The sequence below is a fragment of the Channa argus genome, unplaced genomic scaffold, assembly GCF_033026475.1.
Source record: "Channa argus isolate prfri unplaced genomic scaffold, Channa argus male v1.0 Contig009, whole genome shotgun sequence".
Taxonomy (NCBI): domain Eukaryota; kingdom Metazoa; phylum Chordata; class Actinopteri; order Anabantiformes; family Channidae; genus Channa; species Channa argus.
The window spans coordinates 239974-264873 of NW_027125228.1; the positions used below are offsets into that span (position 1 = coordinate 239974).

The 24900-nt window shown below is 41.8% G+C and overlaps 23 pseudogenes; all 23 read left to right on the top strand.

Annotated features, from left to right (window-relative positions):
* The first annotated feature begins 148 nt into the window (after positions 1–148).
* Positions 149–267, top strand: LOC137110643 (5S ribosomal RNA; annotated as a pseudogene).
* Positions 268–1124: 857 nt separating this feature from the next.
* LOC137110440 (5S ribosomal RNA) lies at positions 1125–1243 on the top strand (annotated as a pseudogene).
* An 868-nt stretch (positions 1244–2111) lies between these two features.
* LOC137110328 (5S ribosomal RNA) lies at positions 2112–2230 on the top strand (annotated as a pseudogene).
* Positions 2231–3087: 857 nt separating this feature from the next.
* On the top strand, positions 3088–3206 carry LOC137110268 (5S ribosomal RNA; annotated as a pseudogene).
* A 1834-nt stretch (positions 3207–5040) lies between these two features.
* On the top strand, positions 5041–5159 carry LOC137111325 (5S ribosomal RNA; annotated as a pseudogene).
* Positions 5160–6027: 868 nt separating this feature from the next.
* LOC137110735 (5S ribosomal RNA) lies at positions 6028–6146 on the top strand (annotated as a pseudogene).
* An 857-nt stretch (positions 6147–7003) lies between these two features.
* On the top strand, positions 7004–7122 carry LOC137110452 (5S ribosomal RNA; annotated as a pseudogene).
* An 857-nt stretch (positions 7123–7979) lies between these two features.
* LOC137110463 (5S ribosomal RNA) lies at positions 7980–8098 on the top strand (annotated as a pseudogene).
* An 857-nt stretch (positions 8099–8955) lies between these two features.
* On the top strand, positions 8956–9074 carry LOC137110038 (5S ribosomal RNA; annotated as a pseudogene).
* An 857-nt stretch (positions 9075–9931) lies between these two features.
* Positions 9932–10050, top strand: LOC137110475 (5S ribosomal RNA; annotated as a pseudogene).
* Positions 10051–10907: 857 nt separating this feature from the next.
* On the top strand, positions 10908–11026 carry LOC137110039 (5S ribosomal RNA; annotated as a pseudogene).
* Positions 11027–11883: 857 nt separating this feature from the next.
* Positions 11884–12002, top strand: LOC137111284 (5S ribosomal RNA; annotated as a pseudogene).
* Positions 12003–12870: 868 nt separating this feature from the next.
* LOC137110329 (5S ribosomal RNA) lies at positions 12871–12989 on the top strand (annotated as a pseudogene).
* An 857-nt stretch (positions 12990–13846) lies between these two features.
* LOC137110269 (5S ribosomal RNA) lies at positions 13847–13965 on the top strand (annotated as a pseudogene).
* A 1834-nt stretch (positions 13966–15799) lies between these two features.
* LOC137110309 (5S ribosomal RNA) lies at positions 15800–15918 on the top strand (annotated as a pseudogene).
* An 857-nt stretch (positions 15919–16775) lies between these two features.
* On the top strand, positions 16776–16894 carry LOC137110486 (5S ribosomal RNA; annotated as a pseudogene).
* Positions 16895–17751: 857 nt separating this feature from the next.
* On the top strand, positions 17752–17870 carry LOC137110644 (5S ribosomal RNA; annotated as a pseudogene).
* An 868-nt stretch (positions 17871–18738) lies between these two features.
* On the top strand, positions 18739–18857 carry LOC137110330 (5S ribosomal RNA; annotated as a pseudogene).
* Positions 18858–19714: 857 nt separating this feature from the next.
* On the top strand, positions 19715–19833 carry LOC137110270 (5S ribosomal RNA; annotated as a pseudogene).
* A 1834-nt stretch (positions 19834–21667) lies between these two features.
* LOC137110310 (5S ribosomal RNA) lies at positions 21668–21786 on the top strand (annotated as a pseudogene).
* Positions 21787–22643: 857 nt separating this feature from the next.
* On the top strand, positions 22644–22762 carry LOC137110498 (5S ribosomal RNA; annotated as a pseudogene).
* An 857-nt stretch (positions 22763–23619) lies between these two features.
* On the top strand, positions 23620–23738 carry LOC137110645 (5S ribosomal RNA; annotated as a pseudogene).
* An 857-nt stretch (positions 23739–24595) lies between these two features.
* LOC137110509 (5S ribosomal RNA) lies at positions 24596–24714 on the top strand (annotated as a pseudogene).
* Positions 24715–24900: the final 186 nt, after the last annotated feature.

Sequence of the window (24900 nt, forward strand, 5' to 3'; positions counted from 1 at the left end):
ATGTTGCACCCTGACCCCCTAGACAGGGGCGTAACAGACCAGTACAGTTATAGTACTTTGTACTTTGCCACATTTATCTTCTTCTTAGCAAGTGTCATGCATTCTGCTTCTCCAGCGTTTTTGAGAGCTGTTGATGATGTCAAATGCAGCTTATGGCCACACTGCTCTCTAAGCGCCCGATCCCGTCCGATCTCGGCAGCCAAATAGGGCCGGGCCTTGTTAGTACTTGGTAGGAAGACCGCCTGGGAATACCAGGTGCTGTAAGCTTCTTTGCTTGGGTTTACGGGCAGCACAAGCTGGTGTTACTGCCTATTTATTCATAGAAATTGTTCTATATTTTCATCAAATTTTGTTCTTTCATTGCTGTTTTGCTACTTTATTGGTTTGCCAACCATCGTGCTTCATTACTAGTAGACCATGTTACGGTCCTGGCCATATGTGTTGTTTTTATTTTCTTGTTCTTATAGGTGCCCTGCCTGATTGGCTGGATTGGGGGGCAGTACAGGAAGCTGATTGGTCCATCCTACACTTCCTGGAGTTTTAAAAGTACGGTTCCCAACAGCTAGCGAGGCTCTTTCTGGCATCAGCACCTGTTTGCTGTTCTTGGTTTCCAAACCTTATTTAGCATTTTTGAATTGTTAGGTTTTGTGCCGTGGTTTTGTTTATAAATTGTATATTTTGTAAATAGTATTAAATCTGTAGGGGTGAACTGCCATTTTCTTTGGACTGTTTTCACATTAGGGAGTTAGGGTTAGCGATTGTCTTTTGGATTGTTTATTTCTATCAGGCTAGCTAGCACTTTCTGTGGGAAATGGCTTATTTTGTTTATTATGTTGGCCTTGGTTCGCCCTGAGTTGTAGTGTCATGTTTTGTTTGACACTTTCTTTCGTTTAAAATAAATATCATTCTGTTGGAACATCTCGATCCTGGATTTTGGTTTGGGGATCGGAGAGGGAACATGCTAATTTATCTTTGTATGTTGCACCCTGACCCCCTAGACAGGGGCGTAACAGACCAGTACAGTTATAGTACTTTGTACGTTGCCACATTTATCTTCTTCTTAGCAAGTGTCATGCATTCTGCTTCTCCAGCGTTTTTAAGAGCTGTTGATGATATCAAATGCAGCTTACGGCCACACCGCTCTCTAAGCGCCCGATCTCGTCCGATCTCGGCAGCCAAATAGAGCCGGGCCTGGTTAGTACTTGGTAGGAAGACCGCCTGGGAATACCAGGTGCTGTAAGCTTTTTTGCTTGGGTTTACGGGCAGCACAAGCTGGTGTTACTGCCTATTTATTCATAGAAATTGTTCTATATTTTCATCAAATTTTGTTCTTTCATTGCTGTTTTGCTACTTTATTGGTTTGTCAACCATCGTGCTTCATTACTAGTAGACCATGTTACGGTCCTGGCCATATGTGTTGTTTTTATTTTCTTGTTCTTATAGGTGCCCTGCCTGATTGGCTGGATTGGGGGGCAGTACAGGAAGCTGATTGGTCCATCCTACACTTCCTGGAGTTTTAAAAGTATGGTTCCCAACAGCTAGCGAGGCTCTTTCTGGCATCAGCACCTGTTTGCTGTTCTTGGTTTCCAAACCTTATTTAGCATTTTTGAATTGTTAGGTTTTGTGCCGTGGTTTTGTTTATAAATTGTATATTTTGTAAATAGTATTAAATCTGTAGGGGTGGACTGCCATTTTTCTTTTGATTGTTTTCTCTTGTTTTCACATTAGGGAGTTAGGGTTAGCGACTGTCTTTTGGTTTGTTTCTTTCTATCAGGCTAGCTAGCACTTTCTGTGGGAAATGGCTTATTTTGTTTATTATGTTGGCCTTGGTTCGCCCTGAGTTGTAGTGTCATGTTTTGTTTGACACTTTCTTTCGTTTAAAATAAATATCATTCTGTTGGAACATCTCAATCCTGGATTTTGGTTTGGGGATCGGAGAGGGAACATGCAAATTTATCTTTGTATGTTTCACCCTGACCCCCTAGACAGGGGCGTAACAGACCAGTACAGTTATAGTACTTTGTACTTTGCCACATTTATCTTCTTCTTAGCAAGTGTCATGCATTCTGCTTCTCTAGCGTTTTTAAGAGCTGTTGATGATGTCAAATGCATGTTACGGCCACACCGCTCTCTAAGCGCCCGATCTCGTCCGATCTCGGCAGCCAAATAGAGCCGGGCCTGGTTAGTACTTGGTAGGAAGACCGCCTGGGAATACCAGGTGCTGTAAGCTTTTTTGCTTGGGTTTACGGGCAGCTCAAGCTGGTGTTACTGCCTATTTATTCATAGAAATTGTTCTATATTTTCATCAAATTTTGTTCTTTCATTGCTGTTTTGCTACTTTATTGGTTTGTCAACCATCGTGCTTCATTACTAGTAGACCATGTTACGGTCATGGCCATATGTGTTGTTTTTATTTTCTTGTTCTTATAGGTGCCCTGCCTGATTGGCCGGATTTGGGGGAAGTACAGGAAGCTGATTGGTCCATCCTACACTTCCTGGAGTTTTAAAAGTACGGTTCCCAACAGCTAGCGAGGCTCTTTCTGGCAGCAGCACCTGTTTGCTGTTCTTAGTTTCCAAATCTTATTTAGCATTTTTGAATTGTTAGGTTTTGTGCCGTGGTTTTGTTTATAAATTGTATATTTTGTAAATAGTATTAAATCTGTAGGGGTGGACTGCCATTTTCTTTGGACTGTTTTCACATTAGGGAGTTAGGGTTAGCGACTATCTTTTGGTTTGTTTATTTCTATCAGGCTAGCTAGCACTTTCTGTGGGAAATGGCTTATTTTGTTTATTATGTTGGCCTTGGTTCGCCCTGAGTTGTAGTGTCATGTTTTGTTTGACACTTTCTTTCGTTTAAAATAAATATCATTCTGTTGGAACATCTCGATTCTGGATTTTGGTTTGGGGATCGGAGAGGGAACATGCTAATTTATCTTTGTATGTTGCACCCTGACCCCCTAGACAGGGGCGTAACAGACCAGTACAGTTATAGTACTTTGTACTTTGCCACATTTATCTTCTTCTTAGCAAGTGTCATGCATTCTGCTTCTCCAGCGTTTTTAAGAGCTGTTGATGATGTCAAATGCAGCTTACGGCCACACCGCTCTCTGAGCGCCCGATCTCGTCCGATCTCGGCAGCCAAATAGGGCCGGACCTGGTTAGTACTTGGTAGGAAGACCGCCTGGGAATACCAGGTGCTGTAAGCTTTTTTGCTTGGGTTTACGGGCAGCACAAGCTGGTGTTACTGCCTATTTATTCATAAAAATTGTTCTATATTTTCATCAAATTTTGTTCTTTCATTGCTGTTTTGCTACTTTATTGGTTTGTCAACCATCGTGCTTCATTACTAGTAGACCATGTTACGGTCCTGGCCATATGTGTTGTTTTTATTTTCTTGTTCTTATAGGTGCCCTGCCTGATTGGCTGGATTGGGGGGCAGTACAGGAAGCTGATTGGTCCATCCTACACTTCCTGGAGTTTTAAAAGTATGGTTCCCAACAGCAAGCGAGGCTCTTTCTGGCATCAGCACCTGTTTGCTGTTCTTGGTTTCCAAACCTTATTTAGCATTTTTGAATTGTTAGGTTTTGTGCCGTGGTTTTGTTTATAAATTGTATATTTTGTAAATAGTATTAAATCTGTAGGGGTGGACTGCCATTTTTCTTTTGATTGTTTTCTCTTGTTTTCACATTAGGGAGTTAGGGTTAGCGACTGTCTTTTGGTTTGTTTCTTTCTATCAGGCTAGCTAGCACTTTCTGTGGGAAATGGCTTATTTTGTTTATTATGTTGGCCTTGGTTCGCCCTGAGTTGTAGTGTCATGTTTTGTTTGACACTTTCTTTCGTTTAAAATAAATATCATTCTGTTGGAACATCTCAATCCTGGATTTTGGTTTGGGGATCGGAGAGGGAACATGCAAATTTATCTTTGTATGTTTCACCCTGACCCCCTAGACAGGGGCGTAACAGACCAGTACAGTTATAGTACTTTGTACTTTGCCACATTTATCTTCTTCTTAGCAAGTGTCATGCCTTCTGCTTCTCTAGCGTTTTTAAGAGCTGTTGATGATGTCAAATGCATGTTACGGCCACACCGCTCTCTAAGCGTCCGATCTCGGCAGCCAAATAGGGCCGGGCCTGGTTAGTACTTGGTAGGAAGACCGCCTGGGAATACCAGGTGCTGTAAGCTTTTTTGCTTGGGTTTACGGGCAGCTCAAGCTGGTGTTACTGCCTATTTATTCATAGAAATTGTTCTATATTTTCATCAAATTTTGTTCTTTCATTGCTGTTTTGCTACTTTATTGGTTTGTCAACCATCGTGCTTCATTACTAGTAGACCATGTTACGGTCCTGGCCATATGTGTTGTTTTTATTTTCTTGTTCTTATAGGTGCCCTGCCTGATTGGCCGGATTTGGGGGAAGTACAGGAAGCTGATTGGTCCATCCTACACTTCCTGGAGTTTTAAAAGTACGGTTCCCAACAGCTAGCGAGGCTCTTTCTAGCATCAGCACCTGTTTGCTGTTCTTGGTTTCCAAACCTTATTTAGCATTTTTGAATTGTTAGGTTTTGTGCCGTGGTTTTGTTTATAAATTGTATATTTTGTAAATAGTATTAAATCTGTAGGGGTGAACTGCCATTTTCTTTGGACTGTTTTCACATTAGGGAGTTAGGGTTAGCGACTGTCTTTTGGTTTGTTTCTTTCTATCAGGCTAGCTAGCACTTTCTGTGGGAAATGGCTTATTTTGTTTATTATGTTGGCCTTGGTTCGCCCTGAGTTGTAGTGTCATGTTTTGTTTGACACTTTCTTTCGTTTAAAATAAATATCATTCTGTTGGAACATCTCGATCCTGGATTTTGGTTTGGGGATCGGAGAGGGAACATGCTAATTTATCTTTGTATGTTGCACCCTGACCCCCTAGACAGGGGCGTAACAGACCAGTACAGTTATAGTACTTTGTACTTTGCCACATTTATCTTCTTCTTAGCAAGTGTCATGCATTCTGCTTCTCCAGCGTTTTTAAGAGCTGTTGATGATATCAAATGCAGCTTACGGCCACACCGCTCTCTAAACGCCCGATCTCGTCCGATCTCGGCAGCCAAATAGAGCCGGGCCTGGTTAGTACTTGGTAGGAAGACCGCCTGGGAATACCAGGTGCTGTAAGCTTTTTTGCTTGGGTTTACGGGCAGCACAAGCTGGTGTTACTGCCTATTTATTCATAGAAATTGTTCTATATTTTCATCAAATTTTGTTCTTTAATTGCTGTTTTGCTACTTTATTGGTTTGCCGACCATCGTGCTTCATTACTAGTAGACCATGTTACGGTCCTGGCCATATGTGTTGTTTTTATTTTCTTGTTCTTATAGGTGCCCTGCCTGATTGGCCGGATTGGGGGGCAGTACAGGAAGCTGATTGGTCCATCCTACACTTCCTGGAGTTTTAAAAGTACGGTTCCCAACAGCTAGCGAGGCTCTTTCTGGCATCAGCACCTGTTTGCTGTTCTTGGTTTCCAAACCTTATTTAGCATTTTTGAATTGTTAGGTTTGGTGCCGTGGTTTTGTTTATAAATTGTATATTTTGTAAATAGTATTAAATCTGTAGGGGTGGACTGCCATTTTTCTTTTGATTGTTTTCTCTTGTTTTCACATTAGGGAGTTAGGGTTAGCGACTGTCTTTTGGTTTGTTTCTTTCTATCAGGCTAGCTAGCACTTTCTGTGGGAAATGGCTTATTTTGTTTATTATGTTGGCCTTGGTTCGCCCTGAGTTGTAGTGTCATGTTTTGTTTGACACTTTCTTTCGTTTAAAATAAATATCATTCTGTTGGAACATCTCAATCCTGGATTTTGGTTTGGGGATCGGAGAGGGAACATGCAAATTTATCTTTGTATGTTTCACCCTGACCCCCTAGACAGGGGCGTAACAGACCAGTACAGTTATAGTACTTTGTACTTTGCCACATTTATCTTCTTCTTAGCAAGTGTCATGCATTCTGCTTCTCTAGCGTTTTTAAGAGCTGTTGATGATGTCAAATGCATGTTACGGCCACACCGCTCTCTAACCGCCCGATCTCGTCCGATCTCGGCAGCCAAATAGGGCCGGGCCTGGTTAGTACTTGGTAGGAAGACCGCCTGGGAATACCAGGTGCTGTAAGCTTTTTTGCTTGGGTTTACGGGCAGCTCAAGCTGGTGTTACTGCCTATTTATTCATAGAAATTGTTCTATATTTTCATCAAATTTTGTTCTTTCATTGCTGTTTTGCTACTTTATTGGTTTGCCAACCATCGTGCTTCATTACTAGTAGACCATGTTACGGTCCTGGCCATATGTGTTGTTTTTATTTTCTTGTTCTTATAGGTGCCCTGCCTGATTGGCCGGATTGGGGGGCAGTACAGGAAGCTGATTGGTCCATCCTACACTTCCTGGAGTTTTAAAAGTACGGTTCCCAACAGCTAGCGAGGCTCTTTCTGGCATCAGCACCTGTTTGCTGTTCTTGGTTTCTAAACGTTATTTAGCATTTTTGAATTGTTAGGTTTTGTGCCGTGGTTTTGTTTATAAATTGTATATTTTGTAAATAGTATTAAATCTGTAGGGGTGAACTGCCATTTTCTTTGGACTGTTTTCACATTAGGGAGTTAGGGTTAGCGACTGTCTTTTGGTTTGTTTATTTCTATCAGGCTAGCTAGCACTCTCTGTGGGAAATGGCTTATTTTGTTTATTATGTTGGCCTTGGTTCGCCCTGAGTTGTAGTGTCATGTTTTGTTTGACACTTTCTTTCGTTTAAAATAAATATCATTCTGTTGGAACATCTCGATCCTGGATTTTGGTTTGGGGATCGGAGAGGGAACATGCTAATTTATCTTTGTATGTGGCACCCTGACCCCCTAGACAGGGGCGTAACAGACCAGTACAGTTATAGTACTTTGTACTTTGCCACATTTATCTTCTTCTTAGCAAGTGTCATGCATTCTGCTTCTCCAGCGTTTTTAAGAGCTGTTGATGATGTCAAATGCAGCTTACGGCCACACCGCTCTCTAAGCGCCCGATCTCGTCCGATCTCGGCAGCCAAATAGAGCCGGGCCTGGTTAGTACTTGGTAGGAAGACCGCCTGGGAATACCAGGTGCTGTAAGCTTTTTTGCTTGGGTTTACGGGCAGCACAAGCTGGTGTTACTGCCTATTTATTCGTAGAAATTGTTCTATATTTTCATCAAATTTTGTTCTTTCATTGCTGTTTTGCTACTTTATTGGTTTGCCAACCATCGTGCTTCATTACTAGTAGACCATGTTACGGTCCTGGCCATATGTGTTGTTTTTATTTTCTTGTTCTTATAGGTGCCCTGCCTGATTGGCCGGATTGGGGGGCAGTACAGGAAGCTGATTGGTCCATCCTACACTTCCTGGAGTTTTAAAAGTACGGTTCCCAACAGCTAGCGAGGCTCTTTCTGGCATCAGCACCTGTTTGCTGTTCTTGGTTTCCAAACCTTATTTAGCATTTTTGAATTGTTAGGTTTTGTGCCGTGGTTTTGTTTATAAATTGTATATTTTGTAAATAGTATTAAATCTGTAGGGGTGAACTGCCATTTTCTTTGGACTGTTTTCACATTAGGGAGTTAGGGTTAGCGACTGTCTTTTGGTTTGTTTATTTCTATCAGGCTAGCTAGCACTCTCTGTGGGAAATGGCTTATTTTGTTTATTATGTTGGCCTTGGTTCGCCCTGAGTTGTAGTGTCATGTTTTGTTTGACACTTTCTTTCGTTTAAAATAAATATCATTCTGTTGGAACATCTCGATCCTGGATTTTGGTTTGGGGATCGGAGAGGGAACATGCTAATTTATCTTTGTATGTGGCACCCTGACCCCCTAGACAGGGGCGTAACAGACCAGTACAGTTATAGTACTTTGTACTTTGCCACATTTATCTTCTTCTTAGCAAGTGTCATGCATTCTGCTTCTCCAGCGTTTTTAAGAGCTGTTGATGATGTCAAATGCAGCTTACGGCCACACCGCTCTCTAAGCGCCCGATCTCGTCCGATCTCGGCAGCCAAATAGAGCCGGGCCTGGTTAGTACTTGGTAGGAAGACCGCCTGGGAATACCAGGTGCTGTAAGCTTTTTTGCTTGGGTTTACGGGCAGCACAAGCTGGTGTTACTGCCTATTTATTCATAGAAATTGTTCTATATTTTCATCAAATTTTGTTCTTTCATTGCTGTTTTGCTACTTTATTGGTTTGTCAACCATCGTGCTTCATTACTAATAGACCATGTTACGGTCCTGGCCATATGTGTTGTTTTTATTTTCTTGTTCTTATAGGTGCCCTGCCTGATTGGCCGGATTGGGGGGCAGTACCGGAAGCTGAGTGGTCCATCCTACACTTCCTGGAGTTTTAAAAGTACGGTTCCCAACAGCTAGCGAGGCTCTTTCTGGCATCAGCACCTGTTTGCTGTTCTTGGTTTCCAAACCTTATTTAGTATTTCTGAATTGTTAGGTTTTGTGCCGTGGTTTTGTTTATAAATTGTATATTTTGTAAATAGTATTAAATCTGTAGGGGTGAACTACCATTTTCTTTGGACTGTTTTCACATTAGGGAGTTAGGGTTAGCGACTGTCTTTTGGTTTGTTTATTTCTATCAGGCTAGCTAGCACTTTCTGTGGGAAATGGCTTATTTTGTTTATTATGTTGGCCTTGGTTCGCCCTGAGTTGTAGTGTCATGTTTTGTTTGACACTTTCTTTCGTTTAAAATAAATATCATTCTGTTGGAACATCTCGATCCTGGATTTTGGTTTGGGGATCGGAGAGGGAACATGCTAATTTATCTTTGTATGTTGCACCCTGACCCCCTAGACAGGGGCGTAACAGACCAGTACAGTTATAGTACTTTGTACTTTGCCACATTTATCTTCTTCTTAGCAAGTGTCATGCATTCTGCTTCTCCAGCGTTTTTAAGAGCTGTTGATGATGTCAAATGCAGCTTATGGCCACACCGCTCTCTAAGCGCCCGATCTCGTCAGATCTCGGCAGCCAAATAGAGCCGGGCCTGGTTAGTACTTGGTAGGAAGACCGCCTGGGAATACCAGGTGCTGTAAGCTTTTTTGCTTGGGTTTACGGCCAGCACAAGCTGGTGTTACTGCCTATTTATTCATAGAAATTGTTCTATATTTTCATCAAATTTTGTTCTTTCATTTCTGTTTTGCTACTTTATTGGTTTGTCAACCATCTTGCTTCATTACTAGTAGACCATGTTACGGTCCTGGCCATATGTGTTGTTTTTATTTTGTTGTTCTTATAGGTGCCCTGCCTGATTGGCCGGATTTGGGGGAAGTACAGGAAGCTGATTGGTCCATCCTACACTTCCTGGAGTTTTAAAAGTACGGTTCCCAACAGCTAGCGAGGCTCTTTCTGGCAGCAGCACCTGTTTGCTGTTCTTGCTTTCCACACCTTATTTAGCATTTTTGAATTGTTAGGTTTTGTGCCGTGGTTTTGTTTATAAATTGTATATTTTGTAAATAGTATTAAATCTGTAGGGGTGAACTGCCATTTTCTTTGGACTGTTTTCACATTAGGGAGTTAGGGTTAGCGACTGTCTTTTGGTTTGTTTATTTCTATCAGGCTAGCTAGCACTTTCTGTGGGAAATGGCTTATTTTGTTTATTATGTTGGCCTTGGTTCGCCCTGAGTTGTAGTGTCATGTTTTGTTTGACACTTTCTTTCGTTTAAAATAAATATCATTCTGTTGGAACATCTCGATCCTGGATTTTGGTTTGGGGATCGGAGAGGGAACATGCTAATTTATCTTTGTATGTGGCACCCTGACCCCCTAGACAGGGGCGTAACAGACCAGTACAGTTATAGTACTTTGTACTTTGCCACATTTATCTTCTTCTTAGCAAGTGTCATGCATTCTGCTTCTCCAGCGTTTTTAAGAGCTGTTGATGATGTCAAATGCAGCTTACGGCCACACCGCTCTCTAAGCGCCCGATCTCGTCCGATCTCGGCAGCCAAATAGAGCCGGGCCTGGTTAGTACTTGGTAGGAAGACCGCCTGGGAATACCAGGTGCTGTAAGCTTTTTTGCTTGGGTTTACGGGCAGCACAAGCTGGTGTTACTGCCTATTTATTCATAGAAATTGTTCTATATTTTCATCAAATTTTGTTCTTTCATTGCTGTTTTGCTACTTTATTGGTTTGTCAACCATCGTGCTTCATTACTAATAGACCATGTTACGGTCCTGGCCATATGTGTTGTTTTTATTTTCTTGTTCTTATAGGTGCCCTGCCTGATTGGCCGGATTGGGGGGCAGTACCGGAAGCTGAGTGGTCCATCCTACACTTCCTGGAGTTTTAAAAGTACGGTTCCCAACAGCTAGCGAGGCTCTTTCTGGCATCAGCACCTGTTTGCTGTTCTTGGTTTCCAAACCTTATTTAGTATTTCTGAATTGTTAGGTTTTGTGCCGTGGTTTTGTTTATAAATTGTATATTTTGTAAATAGTATTAAATCTGTAGGGGTGAACTACCATTTTCTTTGGACTGTTTTCACATTAGGGAGTTAGGGTTAGCGACTGTCTTTTGGTTTGTTTATTTCTATCAGGCTAGCTAGCACTTTCTGTGGGAAATGGCTTATTTTGTTTATTATGTTGGCCTTGGTTCGCCCTGAGTTGTAGTGTCATGTTTTGTTTGACACTTTCTTTCGTTTAAAATAAATATCATTCTGTTGGAACATCTCGATCCTGGATTTTGGTTTGGGGATCGGAGAGGGAACATGCTAATTTATCTTTGTATGTTGCACCCTGACCCCCTAGACAGGGGCGTAACAGACCAGTACAGTTATAGTACTTTGTACTTTGCCACATTTATCTTCTTCTTAGCAAGTGTCATGCATTCTGCTTCTCCAGCGTTTTTAAGAGCTGTTGATGATGTCAAATGCAGCTTATGGCCACACCGCTCTCTAAGCGCCCGATCTCGTCAGATCTCGGCAGCCAAATAGAGCCGGGCCTGGTTAGTACTTGGTAGGAAGACCGCCTGGGAATACCAGGTGCTGTAAGCTTTTTTGCTTGGGTTTACGGCCAGCACAAGCTGGTGTTACTGCCTATTTATTCATAGAAATTGTTCTATATTTTCATCAAATTTTGTTCTTTCATTGCTGTTTTGCTACTTTATTGGTTTGTCAACCATCGTGCTTCATTACTAATAGACCATGTTACGGTCCTGGCCATATGTGTTGTTTTTATTTTCTTGTTCTTATAGGTGCCCTGCCTGATTGGCCGGATTGGGGGGCAGTACCGGAAGCTGAGTGGTCCATCCTACACTTCCTGGAGTTTTAAAAGTACGGTTCCCAACAGCTAGCGAGGCTCTTCCTGGCATCAGCACCTGTTTGCTGTTCTTGGTTTCCAAACCTTATTTAGTATTTCTGAATTGTTAGGTTTTGTGCCGTGGTTTTGTTTATAAATTGTATATTTTGTAAATAGTATTAAATCTGTAGGGGTGAACTACCATTTTCTTTGGACTGTTTTCACATTAGGGAGTTAGGGTTAGCGACTGTCTTTTGGTTTGTTTATTTCTATCAGGCTAGCTAGCACTTTCTGTGGGAAATGGCTTATTTTGTTTATTATGTTGGCCTTGGTTCGCCCTGAGTTGTAGTGTCATGTTTTGTTTGACACTTTCTTTCGTTTAAAATAAATATCATTCTGTTGGAACATCTCGATCCTGGATTTTGGTTTGGGGATCGGAGAGGGAACATGCTAATTTATCTTTGTATGTTGCACCCTGACCCCCTAGACAGGGGCGTAACAGACCAGTACAGTTATAGTACTTTGTACGTTGCCACATTTATCTTCTTCTTAGCAAGTGTCATGCATTCTGCTTCTCCAGCGTTTTTAAGAGCTGTTGATGATATCAAATGCAGCTTACGGCCACACCGCTCTCTAAGCGCCCGATCTCGTCCGATCTCGGCAGCCAAATAGAGCCGGGCCTGGTTAGTACTTGGTAGGAAGACCGCCTGGGAATACCTGGTGCTGTAAGCTTTTTTGCTTGGGTTTACGGGCAGCACAAGCTGGTGTTACTGCCTATTTATTCATAGAAATTGTTCTATATTTTCATCAAATTTTGTTCTTTCATTGCTGTTTTGCTACTTTATTGGTTTGTCAACCATCGTGCTTCATTACTAGTAGACCATGTTACGGTCCTGGCCATATGTGTTGTTTTTATTTTCTTGTTCTTATAGGTGCCCTGCCTGATTGGCTGGATTGGGGGGCAGTACAGGAAGCTGATTGGTCCATCCTACACTTCCTGGAGTTTTAAAAGTATGGTTCCCAACAGCTAGCGAGGCTCTTTCTGGCATCAGCACCTGTTTGCTGTTCTTGGTTTCCAAACCTTATTTAGCATTTTTGAATTGTTAGGTTTTGTGCCGTGGTTTTGTTTATAAATTGTATATTTTGTAAATAGTATTAAATCTGTAGGGGTGGACTGCCATTTTTCTTTTGATTGTTTTCTCTTGTTTTCACATTAGGGAGTTAGGGTTAGCGACTGTCTTTTGGTTTGTTTCTTTCTATCAGGCTAGCTAGCACTTTCTGTGGGAAATGGCTTATTTTGTTTATTATGTTGGCCTTGGTTCGCCCTGAGTTGTAGTGTCATGTTTTGTTTGACACTTTCTTTCGTTTAAAATAAATATCATTCTGTTGGAACATCTCAATCCTGGATTTTGGTTTGGGGATCGGAGAGGGAACATGCAAATTTATCTTTGTATGTTTCACCCTGACCCCCTAGACAGGGGCGTAACAGACCAGTACAGTTATAGTACTTTGTACTTTGCCACATTTATCTTCTTCTTAGCAAGTGTCATGCATTCTGCTTCTCTAGCGTTTTTAAGAGCTGTTGATGATGTCAAATGCATGTTACGGCCACACCGCTCTCTAAGCGCCCGATCTCGTCCGATCTCGGCAGCCAAATAGAGCCGGGCCTGGTTAGTACTTGGTAGGAAGACCGCCTGGGAATACCAGGTGCTGTAAGCTTTTTTGCTTGGGTTTACGGGCAGCTCAAGCTGGTGTTACTGCCTATTTATTCATAGAAATTGTTCTATATTTTCATCAAATTTTGTTCTTTCATTGCTGTTTTGCTACTTTATTGGTTTGTCAACCATCGTGCTTCATTACTAGTAGACCATGTTACGGTCATGGCCATATGTGTTGTTTTTATTTTCTTGTTCTTATAGGTGCCCTGCCTGATTGGCCGGATTTGGGGGAAGTACAGGAAGCTGATTGGTCCATCCTACACTTCCTGGAGTTTTAAAAGTACGGTTCCCAACAGCTAGCGAGGCTCTTTCTGGCAGAGGCACCTGTTTGCTGTTCTTAGTTTCCAAATCTTATTTAGCATTTTTGAATTGTTAGGTTTTGTGCCGTGGTTTTGTTTATAAATTGTATATTTTGTAAATAGTATTAAATCTGTAGGGGTGGACTGCCATTTTCTTTGGACTGTTTTCACATTAGGGAGTTAGGGTTAGCGACTATCTTTTGGTTTGTTTATTTCTATCAGGCTAGCTAGCACTTTCTGTGGGAAATGGCTTATTTTGTTTATTATGTTGGCCTTGGTTCGCCCTGAGTTGTAGTGTCATGTTTTGTTTGACACTTTCTTTCGTTTAAAATAAATATCATTCTGTTGGAACATCTCGATTCTGGATTTTGGTTTGGGGATCGGAGAGGGAACATGCTAATTTATCTTTGTATGTTGCACCCTGACCCCCTAGACAGGGGCGTAACAGACCAGTACAGTTATAGTACTTTGTACTTTGCCACATTTATCTTCTTCTTAGCAAGTGTCATGCATTCTGCTTCTCCAGCGTTTTTAAGAGCTGTTGATGATGTCAAATGCAGCTTACGGCCACACCGCTCTCTGAGCGCCCGATCTCGTCCGATCTCGGCAGCCAAATAGGGCCGGACCTGGTTAGTACTTGGTAGGAAGACCGCCTGGGAATACCAGGTGCTGTAAGCTTTTTTGCTTGGGTTTACGGGCAGCACAAGCTGGTGTTACTGCCTATTTATTCATAAAAATTGTTCTATATTTTCATCAAATTTTGTTCTTTCATTGCTGTTTTGCTACTTTATTGGTTTGTCAACCATCGTGCTTCATTACTAGTAGACCATGTTACGGTCCTGGCCATATGTGTTGTTTTTATTTTCTTGTTCTTATAGGTGCCCTGCCTGATTGGCTGGATTGGGGGGCAGTACAGGAAGCTGATTGGTCCATCCTACACTTCCTGGAGTTTTAAAAGTATGGTTCCCAACAGCTAGCGAGGCTCTTTCTGGCATCAGCACCTGTTTGCTGTTCTTGGTTTCCAAACCTTATTTAGCATTTTTGAATTGTTAGGTTTTGTGCCGTGGTTTTGTTTATAAATTGTATATTTTGTAAATAGTATTAAATCTGTAGGGGTGGACTGCCATTTTTCTTTTGATTGTTTTCTCTTGTTTTCACATTAGGGAGTTAGGGTTAGCGACTGTCTTTTGGTTTGTTTCTTTCTATCAGGCTAGCTAGCACTTTCTGTGGGAAATGGCTTATTTTGTTTATTATGTTGGCCTTGGTTCGCCCTGAGTTGTAGTGTCATGTTTTGTTTGACACTTTCTTTCGTTTAAAATAAATATCATTCTGTTGGAACATCTCAATCCTGGATTTTGGTTTGGGGATCGGAGAGGGAACATGCAAATTTATCTTTGTATGTTTCACCCTGACCCCCTAGACAGGGGCGTAACAGACCAGTACAGTTATAGTACTTTGTACTTTGCCACATTTATCTTCTTCTTAGCAAGTGTCATGCCTTCTGCTTCTCTAGCGTTTTTAAGAGCTGTTGATGATGTCAAATGCATGTTACGGCCACACCGCTCTCTAAGCGTCCGATCTCGGCAGCCAAATAGGGCCGGGCCTGGTTAGTACTTGGTAGGAAGACCGCCTGGGAATACCAGGTGCTGTAAGCTTTTTTGCTTGGGTTTACGGGCAGCTCAAGCTGGTGTTACTGCCTATTTATTCATAGAAATTGTTCTATATTTTCATCAAATTTTGTTCTTTCATTGCTGTTTTGCTACTTTATTGGTTTGTCAACCATCGTGCTTCATTACTAGTAGACCATGTTACGGTCCTGGCCATATGTGTTGTCTTTATTTTCTTGTTCTTATAGGTGCCCTGCCTGATTGGCCGGATTTGGGGGAAGTACAGGAAGCTGATTGGTCCATCCTACACTTCCTGGAGTTTTAAAAGTACGGTTCCCAACAGCTAGCGAGGCTCTTTCTAGCATCAGCACCTGTTTGCTGTTCTTGGTTTCCAAACCTTATTTAGCATTTTTGAATTGTTAGGTTTTGTGCCGTGGTTTTGTTTATAAATTGTATATTTTGTAAATAGTATTAAATCTGTAGGGGTGAACTGCCATTTTCTTTGGACTGTTTTCACATTAGGGAGTTAGGGTTAGCGACTGTCTTTTGGTTTGTTTATTTCTATCAGGCTAGCTAGCACTTTCTGTGGGAAATGGCTTATTTTGTTTATTATGTTGGCCTTGGTTCGCCCTGAGTTGTAGTGTCATGTTTTGTTTGACACTTTCTTTCGTTTAAAATAAATATCATTCTGTTGGAACATCTCGATCCTGGATTTTGGTTTGGGGATCGGAGAGGGAACATGCTAATTTATCTTTGTATGTGGCACCCTGACCCCCTAGACAGGGGCGTAACAGACCAGTACAGTTATAGTACTTTGTACTTTGCCACATTTATCTTCTTCTTAGCAAGTGTCATGCATTCTGCTTCTCCAGCGTTTTTAAGAGCTGTTGATGATGTCAAATGCAGCTTACGGCCACACCGCTCTCTGAGCGCCTGATCTCGTCCGATCTCGGCAGCCAAATAGGGCCGGGCCTGGTTAGTACTTGGTAGGAAGACCGCCTGGGAATACCAGGTGCTGTAAGCTTTTTTGCTTGGGTTTACGGGCAGCACAAGCTGGTGTTACTGCCTATTTATTCATAAAAATTGTTCTATATTTTCATCAAATTTTGTTCTTTCATTGCTGTTTTGCTACTTTATTGGTTTGCCAACCATCGTGCTTCATTACTAGTAGACCATGTTACGGTCCTGGCCATATGTGTTGTTTTTATTTTCTTGTTCTTATAGGTGCCCTGCCTGATTGGCCGGATTGGGGGGCAGTACAGGAAGCTGATTGCTCCATCCTACACTTCCTGGAGTTTTAAAAGTACGGTTCCCAACAGCTAGCGAGGCTCTTTCTGGCATCAGCACCTGTTTGCTGTTCTTGGTTTCCAAACCTTATTTAGCATTTTTGAATTGTTAGGTTTTGTGCCGTGGTTTTGTTTATAAATTGTATATTTTGTAAATAGTATTAAATCTGTAGGGGTGAACTGCCATTTTCTTTGGACTGTTTTCACATTAGGGAGTTAGGGTTAGCGACTGTCTTTTGGTTTGTTTATTTCTATCAGGCTAGCTAGCACTTTCTGTGGGAAATGGCTTATTTTGTTTATTATGTTGGCCTTGGTTCGCCCTGAGTTGTAGTGTCATGTTTTGTTTGACACTTTCTTTCGTTTAAAATAAATATCATTCTGTTGGAACATCTCGATCCTGGATTTTGGTTTGGGGATCGGAGAGGGAACATGCTAATTTATCTTTGTATGTGGCACCCTGACCCCCTAGACAGGGGCGTAACAGACCAGTACAGTTATAGTACTTTGTACTTTGCCACATTTATCTTCTTCTTAGCAAGTGTCATGCATTCTGCTTCTCCAGCGTTTTTAAGAGCTGTTGATGATGTCAAATGCAGCTTACGGCCACACCGCTCTCTAAGCGCCCGATCTCGTCCGATCTCGGCAGCCAAATAGAGCCGGGCCTGGTTAGTACTTGGTAGGAAGACCGCCTGGGAATACCAGGTGCTGTAAGCTTTTTTGCTTGGGTTTACGGGCAGCACAAGCTGGTGTTACTGCCTATTTATTCATAGAAATTGTTCTATATTTTCATCAAATTTTGTTCTTTCATTGCTGTTTTGCTACTTTATTGGTTTGTCAACGATCGTGCTTCATTACTAATAGACCATGTTACGGTCCTGGCCATATGTGTTGTTTTTATTTTCTTGTTCTTATAGGTGCCCTGCCTGATTGGCCGGATTGGGGGGCAGTACCGGAAGCTGAGTGGTCCATCCTACACTTCCTGGAGTTTTAAAAGTACGGTTCCCAACAGCTAGCGAGGCTCTTTCTGGCATCAGCACCTGTTTGCTGTTCTTGGTTTCCAAACCTTATTTAGTATTTCTGTATTGTTAGGTTTTGTGCCGTGGTTTTGTTTATAAATTGTATATTTTGTAAATAGTATTAAATCTGTAGGGGTGAACTACCATTTTCTTTGGACTGTTTTCACATTAGGGAGTTAGGGTTAGCGACTGTCTTTTGGTTTGTTTATTTCTATCAGGCTAGCTAGCACTTTCTGTGGGAAATGGCTTATTTTGTTTATTATGTTGGCCTTGGTTCGCCCTGAGTTGTAGTGTCATGTTTTGTTTGACACTTTCTTTCGTTTAAAATAAATATCATTCTGTTGGAACATCTCGATCCTGGATTTTGGTTTGGGGATCGGAGAGGGAACATGCTAATTTATCTTTGTATGTTGCACCCTGACCCCCTAGACAGGGGCGTAACAGACCAGTACAGTTATAGTACTTTGTACTTTGCCACATTTATCTTCTTCTTAGCAAGTGTCATGCATTCTGCTTCTCCAGCGTTTTTGAGAGCTGTTGATGATGTCAAATGCAGCTTATGGCCACACTGCTCTCTAAGCGCCCGATCCCGTCCGATCTCGGCAGCCAAATAGGGCCGGGCCTTGTTAGTACTTGGTAGGAAGACCGCCTGGGAATACCAGGTGCTGTAAGCTTCTTTGCTTGGGTTTACGGGCAGCACAAGCTGGTGTTACTGCCTATTTATTCATAGAAATTGTTCTATATTTTCATCAAATTTTGTTCTTTCATTGCTGTTTTGCTACTTTATTGGTTTGCCAACCATCGTGCTTCATTACTAGTAGACCATGTTACGGTCCTGGCCATATGTGTTGTTTTTATTTTCTTGTTCTTATAGGTGCCCTGCCTGATTGGCCGGATTTGGGGGCAGTACAGGAAGCTGATTGGTCCATCCTACACTTCCTGGAGTTTTAAAAGTATGGTTCCCAACAGCTAGCGAGGCTCTTTCTGGCATCAGCACCTGTTTGCTGTTCTTGGTTTCCAAACCTTATTTAGCATTTTTGAATTGTTAGGTTTTGTGCCGTGGTTTTGTTTATAAATTGTATATTTTGTAAATAGTATTAAATCTGTAGGGGTGGACTGCCATTTTTCTTTTGATTGTTTTCTCTTGTTTTCACATTAGGGAGTTAGGGTTAGCGACTGTCTTTTGGTTTGTTTCTTTCTATCAGGCTAGCTAGCACTTTCTGTGGGAAATGGCTTATTTTGTTTATTATGTTGGCCTTGGTTCGCCCTGAGTTGTAGTGTCATGTTTTGTTTGACACTTTCTTTCGTTTAAAATAAATATCATTCTGTTGGAACATCTCAATCCTGGATTTTGGTTTGGGGATCGGAGAGGGAACATGCAAATTTATCTTTGTATGTTTCACCCTGACCCCCTAGACAGGGGCGTAACAGACCAGTACAGTTATAGTACTTTGTACTTTGCCACATTTATCTTCTTCTTAGCAAGTGTCATGCATTCTGCTTCTCTAGCGTTTTTAAGAGCTGTTGATGATGTCAAATGCATGTTACGGCCACACCGCTCTCTAAGCGCCCGATCTCGTCCGATCTCGGCAGCCAAATAGAGCCGGGCCTGGTTAGTACTTGGTAGGAAGACCGCCTGGGAATACCAGGTGCTGTAAGCTTTTTTGCTTGGGTTTACGGGCAGCTCAAGCTGGTGTTACTGCCTATTTATTCATAGAAATTGTTCTATATTTTCATCAAATTTTGTTCTTTCATTGCTGTTTTGCTACTTTATTGGTTTGTCAACCATCGTGCTTCATTACTAGTAGACCATGTTACGGTCATGGCCATATGTGTTGTTTTTATTTTCTTGTTCTTATAGGTGCCCTGCCTGATTGGCCGGATTTGGGGGAAGTACAGGAAGCTGATTGGTCCATCCTACACTTCCTGGAGTTTTAAAAGTACGGTTCCCAACAGCTAGCGAGGCTCTTTCTGGCAGAGGCACCTGTTTGCTGTTCTTAGTTTCCAAATCTTATTTAGCATTTTTGAATTGTTAGGTTTTGTGCCGTGGTTTTGTTTATAAATTGTATATTTTGTAAATAGTATTAAATCTGTAGGGGTGGACTGCCATTTTCTTTGGACTGTTTTCACATTAGGGAGTTAGGGTTAGCGACTATCTTTTGGTTTGTTTATTTCTATCAGGCTAGCTAGCACTTTCTGTGGGAAATGGCTTATTTTGTTTATTATGTTGGCCTTGGTTCGCCCTGAGTTGTAGTGTCATGTTTTGTTTGACACTTTCTTTCGTTTAAAATAAATATCATTCTGTTGGAACATCTCGATTCTGGATTTTGGTTTGGGGATCGGAGAGGGAACATGCTAATTTATCTTTGTATGTTGCACCCTGACCCCCTAGACAGGGGCGTAACAGACCAGTACAGTTATAGTACTTTGTACTTTGCCACATTTATCTTCTTCTTAGCAAGTGTCATGCATTCTGCTTCTCCAGCGTTTTTAAGAGCTGTTGATGATGTCAAATGCAGCTTACGGCCACACCGCTCTCTGAGCGCCCGATCTCGTCCGATCTCGGCAGCCAAATAGGGCCGGACCTGGTTAGTACTTGGTAGGAAGACCGCCTGGGAATACCAGGTGCTGTAAGCTTTTTTGCTTGGGTTTACGGGCAGCACAAGCTGGTGTTACTGCCTATTTATTCATAAAAATTGTTCTATATTTTCATCAAATTTTGTTCTTTCATTGCTGTTTTGCTACTTTATTGGTTTGTCAACCATCGTGCTTCATTACTAGTAGACCATGTTACGGTCCTGGCCATATGTGTTGTTTTTATTTTCTTGTTCTTATAGGTGCCCTGCCTGATTGGCTGGATTGGGGGGCAGTACAGGAAGCTGATTGGTCCATCCTACACTTCCTGGAGTTTTAAAAGTATGGTTCCCAACAGCTAGCGAGGCTCTTTCTGGCATCAGCACCTGTTTGCTGTTCTTGGTTTCCAAACCTTATTTAGCATTTTTGAATTGTTAGGTTTTGTGCCGTGGTTTTGTTTATAAATTGTATATTTTGTAAATAGTATTAAATCTGTAGGGGTGGACTGCCATTTTTCTTTTGATTGTTTTCTCTTGTTTTCACATTAGGGAGTTAGGGTTAGCGACTGTCTTTTGGTTTGTTTCTTTCTATCAGGCTAGCTAGCACTTTCTGTGGGAAATGGCTTATTTTGTTTATTATGTTGGCCTTGGTTCGCCCTGAGTTGTAGTGTCATGTTTTGTTTGACACTTTCTTTCGTTTAAAATAAATATCATTCTGTTGGAACATCTCAATCCTGGATTTTGGTTTGGGGATCGGAGAGGGAACATGCAAATTTATCTTTGTATGTTTCACCCTGACCCCCTAGACAGGGGCGTAACAGACCAGTACAGTTATAGTACTTTGTACTTTGCCACATTTATCTTCTTCTTAGCAAGTGTCATGCCTTCTGCTTCTCTAGCGTTTTTAAGAGCTGTTGATGATGTCAAATGCATGTTACGGCCACACCGCTCTCTAAGCGTCCGATCTCGGCAGCCAAATAGGGCCGGGCCTGGTTAGTACTTGGTAGGAAGACCGCCTGGGAATACCAGGTGCTGTAAGCTTTTTTGCTTGGGTTTACGGGCAGCTCAAGCTGGTGTTACTGCCTATTTATTCATAGAAATTGTTCTATATTTTCATCAAATTTTGTTCTTTCATTGCTGTTTTGCTACTTTATTGGTTTGTCAACCATCGTGCTTCATTACTAGTAGACCATGTTACGGTCCTGGCCATATGTGTTGTCTTTATTTTCTTGTTCTTATAGGTGCCCTGCCTGATTGGCCGGATTTGGGGGAAGTACAGGAAGCTGATTGGTCCATCCTACACTTCCTGGAGTTTTAAAAGTACGGTTCCCAACAGCTAGCGAGGCTCTTTCTAGCATCAGCACCTGTTTGCTGTTCTTGGTTTCCAAACCTTATTTAGCATTTTTGAATTGTTAGGTTTTGTGCCGTGGTTTTGTTTATAAATTGTATATTTTGTAAATAGTATTAAATCTGTAGGGGTGAACTGCCATTTTCTTTGGACTGTTTTCACATTAGGGAGTTAGGGTTAGCGACTGTCTTTTGGTTTGTTTATTTCTATCAGGCTAGCTAGCACTTTCTGTGGGAAATGGCTTATTTTGTTTATTATGTTGGCCTTGGTTCGCCCTGAGTTGTAGTGTCATGTTTTGTTTGACACTTTCTTTCGTTTAAAATAAATATCATTCTGTTGGAACATCTCGATCCTGGATTTTGGTTTGGGGATCGGAGAGGGAACATGCTAATTTATCTTTGTATGTGGCACCCTGACCCCCTAGACAGGGGCGTAACAGACCAGTACAGTTATAGTACTTTGTACTTTGCCACATTTATCTTCTTCTTAGCAAGTGTCATGCATTCTGCTTCTCCAGCGTTTTTAAGAGCTGTTGATGATGTCAAATGCAGCTTACGGCCACACCGCTCTCTGAGCGCCTGATCTCGTCCGATCTCGGCAGCCAAATAGGGCCGGGCCTGGTTAGTACTTGGTAGGAAGACCGCCTGGGAATACCAGGTGCTGTAAGCTTTTTTGCTTGGGTTTACGGGCAGCACAAGCTGGTGTTACTGCCTATTTATTCATAAAAATTGTTCTATATTTTCATCAAATTTTGTTCTTTCATTGCTGTTTTGCTACTTTATTGGTTTGCCAACCATCGTGCTTCATTACTAGTAGACCATGTTACGGTCCTGGCCATATGTGTTGTTTTTATTTTCTTGTTCTTATAGGTGCCCTGCCTGATTGGCCGGATTGGGGGGCAGTACAGGAAGCTGATTGCTCCATCCTACACTTCCTGGAGTTTTAAAAGTACGGTTCCCAACAGCTAGCGAGGCTCTTTCTGGCATCAGCACCTGTTTGCTGTTCTTGGTTTCCAAACCTTATTTAGCATTTTTGAATTGTTAGGTTTTGTGCCGTGGTTTTGTTTATAAATTGTATATTTTGTAAATAGTATTAAATCTGTAGGGGTGAACTGCCATTTTCTTTGGACTGTTTTCACATTAGGGAGTTAGGGTTAGCGACTGTCTTTTGGTTTGTTTATTTCTATCAGGCTAGCTAGCACTTTCTGTGGGAAATGGCTTATTTTGTTTATTATGTTGGCCTTGGTTCGCCCTGAGTTGTAGTGTCATGTTTTGTTTGACACTTTCTTTCGTTTAAAATAAATATCATTCTGTTGGAACATCTCGATCCTGGATTTTGGTTTGGGGATCGGAGAGGGAACATGCTAATTTATCTTTGTATGTGGCACCCTGACCCCCTAGACAGGGGCGTAACAGACCAGTACAGTTATAGTACTTTGTACTTTGCCACATTTATCTTCTTCTTAGCAAGTGTCATGCATTCTGCTTCTCCAGCGTTTTTAAGAGCTGTTGATGATGTCAAATGCAGCTTACGGCCACACCGCTCTCTAAGCGCCCGATCTCGTCCGATCTCGGCAGCCAAATAGAGCCGGGCCTGGTTAGTACTTGGTAGGAAGACCGCCTGGGAATACCAGGTGCTGTAAGCTTTTTTGCTTGGGTTTACGGGCAGCACAAGCTGGTGTTACTGCCTATTTATTCATAGAAATTGTTCTATATTTTCATCAAATTTTGTTCTTTCATTGCTGTTTTGCTACTTTATTGGTTTGTCAACGATCGTGCTTCATTACTAATAGACCATGTTACGGTCCTGGCCATATGTGTTGTTTTTATTTTCTTGTTCTTATAGGTGCCCTGCCTGATTGGCCGGATTGGGGGGCAGTACCGGAAGCTGAGTGGTCCATCCTACACTTCCTGGAGTTTTAAAAGTACGGTTCCCAACAGCTAGCGAGGCTCTTTCTGGCATCAGCACCTGTTTGCTGTTCTTGGTTTCCAAACCTTATTTAGTATTTCTGTATTGTTAGGTTTTGTGCCGTGGTTTTGTTTATAAATTGTATATTTTGTAAATAGTATTAAATCTGTAGGGGTGAACTACCATTTTCTTTGGACTGTTTTCACATTAGGGAGTTAGGGTTAGCGACTGTCTTTTGGTTTGTTTATTTCTATCAGGCTAGCTAGCACTTTCTGTGGGAAATGGCTTATTTTGTTTATTATGTTGGCCTTGGTTCGCCCTGAGTTGTAGTGTCATGTTTTGTTTGACACTTTCTTTCGTTTAAAATAAATATCATTCTGTTGGAACATCTCGATCCTGGATTTTGGTTTGGGGATCGGAGAGGGAACATGCTAATTTATCTTTGTATGTTGCACCCTGACCCCCTAGACAGGGGCGTAACAGACCAGTACAGTTATAGTACTTTGTACTTTGCCACATTTATCTTCTTCTTAGCAAGTGTCATGCATTCTGCTTCTCCAGCGTTTTTGAGAGCTGTTGATGATGTCAAATGCAGCTTATGGCCACACTGCTCTCTAAGCGCCCGATCCCGTCCGATCTCGGCAGCCAAATAGGGCCGGGCCTTGTTAGTACTTGGTAGGAAGACCGCCTGGGAATACCAGGTGCTGTAAGCTTCTTTGCTTGGGTTTACGGGCAGCACAAGCTGGTGTTACTGCCTATTTATTCATAGAAATTGTTCTATATTTTCATCAAATTTTGTTCTTTCATTGCTGTTTTGCTACTTTATTGGTTTGCCAACCATCGTGCTTCATTACTAGTAGACCATGTTACGGTCCTGGCCATATGTGTTGTTTTTATTTTCTTGTTCTTATAGGTGCCCTGCCTGATTGGCTGGATTGGGGGGCAGTACAGGAAGCTGATTGGTCCATCCTACACTTCCTGGAGTTTTAAAAGTACGGTTCCCAACAGCTAGCGAGGCTCTTTCTGGCATCAGCACCTGTTTGCTGTTCTTGGTTTCCAAACCTTATTTAGCATTTTTGAATTGTTAGGTTTTGTGCCGTGGTTTTGTTTATAAATTGTATATTTTGTAAATAGTATTAAATCTGTAGGGGTGAACTGCCATTTTCTTTGGACTGTTTTCACATTAGGGAGTTAGGGTTAGCGACTGTCTTTTGGTTTGTTTATTTCTATCAGGCTAGCTAGCACTTTCTGTGGGAAATGGCTTATTTTGTTTATTATGTTGGCCTTGGTTCGCCCTGAGTTGTAGTGTCATGTTTTGTTTGACACTTTCTTTCGTTTAAAATAAATATCATTCTGTTGGAACATCTCGATCCTGGATTTTGGTTTGGGGATCGGAGAGGGAACATGCAAATTTATCTTTGTATGTTGCACCCTGACCCCCTAGACAGGGGCGTAACAGACCAGTACAGTTATAGTACTTTGTACGTTGCCACATTTATCTTCTTCTTAGCAAGTGTCATGCATTCTGCTTCTCCAGCGTTTTTAAGAGCTGTTGATGATATCAAATGCAGCTTACGGCCACACCGCTCTCTAAGCGCCCGATCTCGTCCGATCTCGGCAGCCAAATAGAGCCGGGCCTGGTTAGTACTTGGTAGGAAGACCGCCTGGGAATACCAGGTGCTGTAAGCTTTTTTGCTTGGGTTTACGGGCAGCACAAGCTGGTGTTACTGCCTATTTATTCATAGAAATTGTTCTATATTTTCATCAAATTTTGTTCTTTCATTGCTGTTTTGCTACTTTATTGGTTTGCCAACCATCGTGCTTCATTACTAGTAGACCATGTTACGGTCCTGGCCATATGTGTTGTTTTTATTT